We start from the raw sequence: 9,132 nt of genomic DNA on the forward strand, positions 1-9,132 counted from the left end.
ATGCACATGACTGAGGTATACAGATAGCACGTCACTAATTCTTAGGTGAGAATAGTGAGAAATGTCAAACCGTACCTTCTGCCTTTCCAAAGCTTCTTGCTTGGCAGAGTGCCTGGCCAGTACAGTTGGGTTGCCTGGCTCAACGAATCTGCTACCAGTAATTAGAACGTCATTGTCAGAAGGCGCTGGCGGGTTAGCTGAGCTGGACGGCCCAACGGTGGATGGATTGAGAATGGTTTCATCAGCTGACGGCTCAGGAAGGTCTGATTGAATGTTGACAGCAGGGTCTTCTGGTGCTTCAGATTGTTCAGGGGCAGTTGGTATTGCCGGTTCAGGAGCAGGGTTTTTTGGGTCTTCTGCCGGCTAAGCCACCCTGGTTTTCTTGGGCTTTGCTTGACCGCTAAGAAGAATTTCATGAGTCAGTATAATGATACAGACCTAAAGATGCAGAAGAAAGATAATTTTCTTTACCCGGGGGCAGTCTTGAAAGCCAGAAATTGAGTTTGTGAAAAATCACCAGACGAACGAGAAACCTCCTGCAATAGTAAAATCACGGTTAAGAGAGCAAGGAAATGGATTCATTGATAAAAGCAAGAGACAAAGGTGAAAGAAACCTCATTCTGGCGTTTCCCGAGGAGCTTTTTGTAAGCCGGAGGGTAGTTCATTATCGTCACTGGTCCGGGCCTGACGGCGGCTCTCATGTTGCTGCTTTTTCAAAAGAAAATGAGGATCCAAATAAGCCAAAGGGTGTGAAAACCTTACTTTCCAGGTTACCAGTCGAGGTTTCTATCTTGGCAAAGGTTCTGAGTCGGTGGAAATAGTTACCTCTTCTTCCACTACCTGGCTGGCCTCCGTGTCGTCATGGCAATAGTCAGTGTCAATAAGGTTATTAAAAAACAGGCCAAGAGAGTCAAGGGCTACCTCTGACTCAGAAACATCATCCAGCTTGAACATATCAAAAGCAGTTCTTTTCTTCTTAGACTTCTGGGTTGTCTTCTTGGCAGCTATGGCAGCGGCTCTAGCCTTCTTGGCCGCTTCATGATCGTATTTTGCCTTCCAAAAGTCAGATTTGGCGTGTAGGCAAATAACAGGTTAAAAGTCATGCAAGTACTTAACTAATGAAGGAAAAAGGGGGACAAGGGGATTTACCTCTAGGGTCAGATTAAGTTTGCAGAAAGGATTCAATCCAAATTTACTATAGTCCTCGTATTTACTGTTGACAAGGGTGGTTGACATTTCAACAATGGCTTCTTTAGTCAATTGCTGAGAGCTATGATGCAGAGGGTCATCTGGTCCTCCGGCATAGGTATACATCAACACAGAGCGGCGGCTCAGAGGGATGACCCGCCATGCGATCCAAGAACGGATTAGATCAACTCCAGTTAGGCCGTTTCCCAATAAGGCTTGAATCCTTTTGATGGACGGGATAAGCTTCTTGCGTTCAGCGGCAGTAAGCTTGTCAGGGAGCACAAACTTAGAGTCAAGACGCTCCGCGCGATAACCCGACATTGGTTTTTCATCAGCTGGCGATGTGTCTCTGCAATAAAACCAAGTTTGGTTCCAATCCTTGGGATAGCTTGGTAAGACTACTAAGGGAAAGACAGCACCCTGTCGGCGTTGAATCGAGATTCCACCAAGTTCTAAGATGAGGTCATTGGTGCATTCATTCTGGCGGTTCAAATAGAAATACTCTCTGAAGAGTTCAATAGTAGGTTCTCCTTGAAGATAAACCTCACAGAGAACTTAGAAATTGCAGATGTTGGATATGGAGTTGGGTCCAAGATCTTGTGGATGAAGCTTGAAAAAATGCAGAACATCTCTAAAGAACTTTGAACCGGGTGGTGAAAAACCCCGGTTCATGTGATCAGTAAAGATGATGACTTCATCGTCTTTGGGCTGAGGTCGTTCTTCGGCCGGGTCAGGAGCACGATAGGACATAATATTTTTCTCCCGCAAGTATCCGATGGTGACAAAGTCTTTCAAAGTGTCATCAGTGACTGTGGAAGGGACCCAGTTGCAGTCTGTTGGCGCTTGACAACATAATGAAAAAGGACAAGCTGAAAAGAAAGTAATTTGCCAGTTCGAGTTAATTGGTGGAATTATAAGTTAAAAGATTATAGTACAGATGAGTAATGGCGGCTTAAGTAAGGGCTAATGATATATAAAGGAAAAATGAGCCGGCATGATAAGCCGCCATGACTAAAGATATTCAAAGGTGGCCTAAGACAGAATTGACTAAGTACTGAGATAAACAAGTTTCACAGGCTGCTGCTACTATTTTGGATCAAGATTGTTCGAAAAAAAGGAAATTAAATCTAGACCTAAAAACTAGTGTAGAGGAGTTCATCAGTTTTAAGGAGGCCTTTGTACAAGAAAAAGGGATCTGCTAGTATCTGAAATGGACACAAAAGAACTACCGCATGAGTTCTATACTTCTTTTAGATCAAAAGAGGATGCGGTGGAGAAACTACAAAGAATCCGCGATGAACAGCGAAGAACACAGAAAGAACTCGCAAACCCTAATGCAGATCTAAGGTATGAGAAAGCAACAACTTACGCATGCAGATTACTGCGGAGGTTTGCCGCTGTTTTCTCTGGACAAACTCAGGTTGATGCAGCGGCCGAGGTTGAGGACGACGGTGAGCGCTGCGGCGGCGGCGGAGTTCGAGTGTTGAAAGTTGCGAGAGGAAGAAGATAATGGAAAAGGGAGAGAATGAGAGAAGACCGGTCGCGGCTATTTATAAGGAAATACTGATAAGTGAGCGCGGAAAACGAGGAGGCCGAAGCATGGTAATCCAGCTACCCAGGTGCCTCGATTTTTGGAAAGGCATTAAAGATAAAGATCCGTTAAGGATGACGTGGCGGCGGGTTTTCAAAAAATCCGAAGATGACGTCATGGTGGATTACAAGGATTTCGCAGCAGTGATAGATGGATTTTTTCTAAGTGTCGAAGATTGACAAGACAAAGTTCAAATCAACCTGGGGCCTAATGTTGGGGATATGACTATCAGGCATGACCCGCCCAGGAGGGACCGGGTCAATCACAATGGCGGGTTACTTAAAAGAAGCCCGAAGAGAATACGAAGTGACGGTTTATAATAAGGATTGTAGTAGGCCCAAGCCCAGAGGCGGCTTAAGGCCCGTGAGTGTAAAGCGTCATGTATGAATAAGACTTGTAGAGTAAGGCATGTAAAAGACATCACCGATCCGGACACGTTGTATGAGCCGGCCGAGACTTTGTAGGCCGCAGGGCGTCAACCCGTGTATATAAGGGGACGACCCGGCGGTGGCTTAGGGCAAGGAACATCAAATCGAGAGCCGGGCTTAGCGTATTCGCTCCCTGGTCATCGAAACCTAGCAATACCACATCAACTGGACTAGGCTTTACCTTCACCGTAAGGGGCCGAACCAGTATAAACCTCTCGTGTCCTTTGTCCCGATTAACCCCTTTAAGCTTCCTAGTTGCGATGGCTCCACGACTAAGTCCTTTCACTAGGACATCTGCCGTGACAATTCCACGACAGAACCTATTATGTTTTCATGAATATATGTGAGTTCTTGATCCTATTTTGCAAGTCAATAGTCACCTACTATGTGTTATGATCCGGTAACCCCGAAGTGACAATAATCAGGACCACTCCCGGTGATGACTATAGTTTGAGGAGTTCATGTATTCACTAAGTGTTAATGCTTTGGTCCGGTACTCTATTAAAAAGAGGCAATAATATCCCTTAATTTCCAACAGGAACCCGTTGCCACAGGAGGGTAGGACAAAAGATGTCATGCAAGTTCTTTTCCATAAGCACGTATGACTATATTCGGAATACATGCCTACATTACATTGATGAACTGGAGCTAGTTCTGTGTCACCCTATGTTATAACTGTTGCATGAGGAATCGCATCCGACATAATTATCCATCACTGATCCAATGCCTATGAGTTTTTCACATATTAATCTTTGATTAGTTACTTTTCCGTTGTCACTGTTACAATCACTACAAAACCAATACTGTTACTTCTGCCACCGTTACCATCACTTTCATATTACTTTGCTACTAAATACTTTGTTGCAGATATTAAGTCTTTCACGTGCGGTTGAATTGACAACTCAACTATTAATACTTGAGAATATTCTTTGGCTCCCGTTGTGTCGAATCAATAAATTTGGGTTGAATATTCTACCCTCGAAAACTGTTGCGATCCCCTATACTTGTGGGTTATCACAGTGCAATTTTGACGGAGATGCGGAGCAGCGCCAGACCAGCTTTGCGAAATAGAGTAGCGGGAGTCGGTTGAAATTGCATGGAATGCCCTTCCAAAGTGAACCTTGTGTACCGTTTCGATCACTTCAAGATGGCCCTCGACACATGGAAGGCAGGAGTTGACTGAAATTACATTCCACTACCCTTCCGAAGTGAGCCTCACGTACCATTTCGGTCGCTCGAACCTGCTTCCTCCACTGAACTGGGCCAATATGATCTGGCCCAAACAACGGCCGAACTGGCCTTAGCCTGATTTCCTGGGCTACCAGTCCATGCGTATGTGAGGAACTGAGCACGTACAGCCGAACGAGTCGCTGCTCCACCGAGAAGCTAGAAGCCAGGTAGAAGCGGGGAAGCCAGCTATTTCAGGAAGCCAGTGGAGATCCGAACAGGGCCTAAGTAGAAAAATTATAAAAAATGATCATAAATTAGGTAGACAAATGTGATAATTGGCAGAAGAAAAAAAATACATGAACAAAGCAATGGAAACACAAAATATTTTTCAAATACATATTGATTGTATGTTCCCCACCTAGTCACTATAACCATTTGACTTGGAACCAGTCCCCAAAAACAAGTGGTGCTAAAGACAATGAACCAAAATAAAAACATGAATCTAGGACCCTATTCACACTAGGACTATCTAGTGAGTTGCCCATATAATTAGGAAATTTCTACCAAAATACTTCTTAGAACTGTATGCTCTAGAACGTTGTACAAGGACGCTTCTTAATTGTATGATCTAGAACATTGTACCAAGATACTTAAGAATACCACGATGAAGACATACGTGTCTAAACACACTATACATATCTAAGTGCTAAACATTAACATACAACATACAGAATAATGTGAGCTTATCTTTTATAATTTGCAATGTATTATTGTTTGACAAAGGTTATCTCAAATGTCATGCACTACAAACTAACATAAATTCTCTTTCTTACATCATAGTTTCTTTGTCTAACTAAATGATCCCTCTATAAACTAATATAAGACTCTAAATGGTCTTATATTAGTTTACAGAGGGAGTATTATCTAAAAGTCTCAAATTAGAATCACAACAAACAATAATGACTTTCTATCTTACTTAACCTTTTAAACCAAGTGTGGCGAACTCAATCCGCAATCTGAACTCACGTTAAATGTTAATGTGGTGAAGAGTTCTAAAAAATGAATTACCTTGCGAGGACAAGATTGGAGAAATGTGGTTTTAGTGTTTTACAACTTAAAAGCTTTAGTTTGACTGGACAATGTAGAAAAGATGTGGTTTTAGTTTTTTACAACTTAAAAGCATTAATAACCAAAAATTGCAGATCAAACCTGCATCGAATCCAGCTGATAATAGAACAATATAAAAATTGCAAAGCAGAGCAATTACATAATCTACACAATTATATAATTAATATCACCGATGTCTTTTTTTATCTAAACATGTACAAATAAGTAACCCCTACAACTATGTTGAGTATATATATAAGCGATGCATTTATAATATATATTTTATTATCTTAGTTGTCAAGGAGGGTCTCACGACAGAATTGGTGTTACCCTAGGGAGAGAACCATTAGTTGACGCGACCCCCCAGCACACAGGGCCCACTGTAGTCCTAGTGTTCCTACTGTTAGTGTCGTCTTGGCACATTACCTTGCCTATTTTTCACCACCGATGGATGTCGGTGTCAAAACCGGCGGATCTCGGGTAGGGGGTCCCGAACTGTGCGTCTAGGCCGGATGGTAACAGGAGGCAAGGAACACAATGTTTTACCCAGGTTCGGGCCCTCTTGATGGAGGTAAAACCCTACGTCCTGCTTGATTAATATTGATGATATGGGTAGTACAAGAGTAGATCTACCACGAGATCAAGGAGGCTAAACCCTAAAAGCTAGCCTATGGTATGATTGTTGTATGATGAAGTTGTCCTACGGACTAAAACCCTCCGGTTTATATAGACACCGGAGAGGGTTAGGGTTACACAAAGTCGGTTACAATGGTAGGAGATCTTGAATATCCGCATCGCCAAGCTTGCCTTCCACGCCAAGGAAAGTCCCATCCGGACACGGGACGAAGTCTTCAATCTTGTATCTTCATAGTCCTAGAGTCCGGCTGAAGGTATAGTCCGGCTACCCGAACACCCCCTAATCCAGGACTCCCTCAGTAGCCCCTGAACCAGGCTTCATTGACAACGATTCCGGCGCGTAGATTGTCTTCGGCATTGCAAGGCGGGTTCCTCCTCCAAATTCTTCATAAAAGTTTGTAAACACCAAGAGTAGTGTCCGGCTCTACAAAATAAGTTTCCACGTATTGCCACAAAGAGAATAATATTAACACAAATCTAATCCGCTGACGTATTCCGCAGCGTGACATCACACTACGGCCAAGCCTTTATTCGAATCATTTTTACTTTTCCACCTCAGCGTGTTTTGCGAGGCGGTTTCCTTGGCACGTCTTGTCAAAGCAGAGATCGTGTCCCCTTTATTTACGGGATTCTCATCAATACGGACGTGGGTAACCCAATTGTGCCCGTTATCATGTCTTCTCAATTAAAGGCGAGTCCCAAATGGTTACGGGGAGGGCTCTTGGTATTCAACCTCTTATAAAGAGACCAAGGCCTTACTTCTTTTCTCCAATCTCAAAACAAGTTCACCCGTCGCCTCGAGTTCCAACACCCTAGGCTCCAGATTCTAGGTGCTTCGGACCTTTGACAATGTCCGGTTCGACCTTCAAGGCCGATGGATGCCCTCCTCCGTCACGGAGGAGGACGTGCTAAAGTTGAGAGAGGCTAAGTTCTTGACCGCCGAAATTTTGCATAGGTTGCCTGCTCAAAGGCAGGCTATTCCCAGTCCCCAGCCCGGTGAGAGCGTAGTGTTCATGTCTCACTTCCTTCGGGGGTTAGGCTTCCCAATGGATCCCTTCGTGAGGGGGCTGATGTTCTATTATGGGCTGGAATTTCATGACTTAGCTCCAGAGTCCATCCTCCACATTTCCTCATTCATCGTTGTGTGCGAAGCGTTCCTCCGTGTTACTCCTCACTTCGGATTATGGCTCAATACTTTTGGAGTGGAGCCGAAGATGATCGAGGGACGGCACGCAGAGTGTGGAGGCGCTGTCATAAGTAAGAATGCTGATGCTCCATGGCCCGAGGGCTCCTTTCAAGAGGAGCTCAGCTTGTGGCAACGAGAGTGGTTATATATCACCGCTCCCAGGAGCACCAAGTGGGTGGCGCCTCCTGCCTTTCGCTCGGGTCCCCCACCGCGGCTAGCGTCATGGGTCAACAAAGTATTAGATTGGGGTTATCCAAAGACGTGCCCTTATTGCAGGGCCGCATTAGGGATCTCTTAGAAAGAGACCTCAACCTGGTCAAGGTGACGCAGGTCATGCTGATTTGCTGAACACTGCCCGGCAAACGTCGCTCCCTTCGTCTGTGGGAGTTTAATCCGGAGGGACCACGAGCTCTCCAGCATTTTATGGGCGCAACACCCGTGGAGATGTATGAAATGTTCTTCGGATCACAAGCAATGTGTCCGGATTTGACCGAGGACGCAGGTTTAAGCTGCAATCGCCCGGATACTCAAGTAAGTAACCTTGTGCCCGGACTCGCTATCCGTAAAATTGTCATAAATTCGCCCCTAAAAGAGCTGTCCTTTTAAACAGGAGTGGATAGCGAAGGCAAAGCTGATTAGGTGTCCGGCTCCCCTTCCTGAGACCAGGCCGGATCCCGTGCTAGTCAGGATGTTGAAGATCGTGCCTTTGGAGGGAAGTGAGGGGGAGGATAAGGAAACTATGGCCTCCTCGAAGGAGGCTGCTCCGAAGGGAAGAAACGACAATTCCTCTCCTAAGGGGAAGAAGAGGGCCGCCTCTGACGACCCGGAGACCATGGCCTCAAAGCGGGGGGAAAAGTCCTCGTCAGAGGGTCCGACGCCGGGGAGATCCTCGGCCGAACTACGCCCTCAAAGGGATCAGCCCTCCAGTGAGCCGTAAGTAGAGAAAGATTTTCCTTTAGAGGGATGAGAGAAATCCTTGCTTTTTATGTGAGAAGATTAACCGAAATTTTACTTTGTAGCTCGGACCTCAGCCCTTCTCACTAGAGCTCGTCTTCGGGGGATCTTCTTCCAGAGATGATGGAGAGTGGAACGCCTCCCCCTGCCGTACCGCCTGGAGAGGCGGGCGACCCTGAGGTGTCGTCGTGGAGGGTTTCTCTGAATCCGGCAAGGGGTGGAAGGTAGCCATATGTCCCCCCAAGGTTCTCCGCGTCCGGCCTTCGATGGAGGTCATAGGACGAGTCCGACACCGTCCGATGCGCGGTCGGAGGAGCTGATGATTCTGCTGGGGCGAGCTTCTATCTCAGAGGAGCACCGTGCGTTGATGGGTACGGTGATTGGAAGGATTTCGACCGCGGAAAGCGGATTGCATGAGGCCGTCAGAAGTTTGCTGACGGGTTTTGAGGTACGTTTGATAATGTACTTTTTTGTCAGTTGCGCATAAACAAGATGCGCCCTGTGTAGATAGTAGCCCCTGAGACTCTCTGCGTTGTCAAAATTCACGGCGCGCAGAGGATCATAATCCTAGGTCTAAAATGTCGCCTTTTTATACAGGTGGCGAAGTGTCCGGAATCGAGCCGAACTGATGATTTTGCCGAACTAAAGCGGCAACTTGACGTGGCAGATGCCGACATCGCGCTCGTCAACAAGCGGCTTGATGAGGCTCAAGGTATGCAATTCCTCGGGTGGCATCTGGTAAGAGGAGCTTTATGCCAGTATCTTACAATGTGTGTGCTTGACGCAGATGGTGCGGCCGCTGTGGAGAGTCTTCGGGCGGAACTTGCCCGAGCTAAGGAACAAGCCAAGAAAAGTGATGCGGCTGCCGAGAA

Source organism: Triticum urartu, chromosome 2A (genome assembly GCF_056163025.1).
Source record: "Triticum urartu cultivar PI428250 chromosome 2A, HENAU_Tu73, whole genome shotgun sequence".
In the NCBI taxonomy this organism is placed as follows: Eukaryota; Viridiplantae; Streptophyta; class Magnoliopsida; order Poales; family Poaceae; genus Triticum; species Triticum urartu.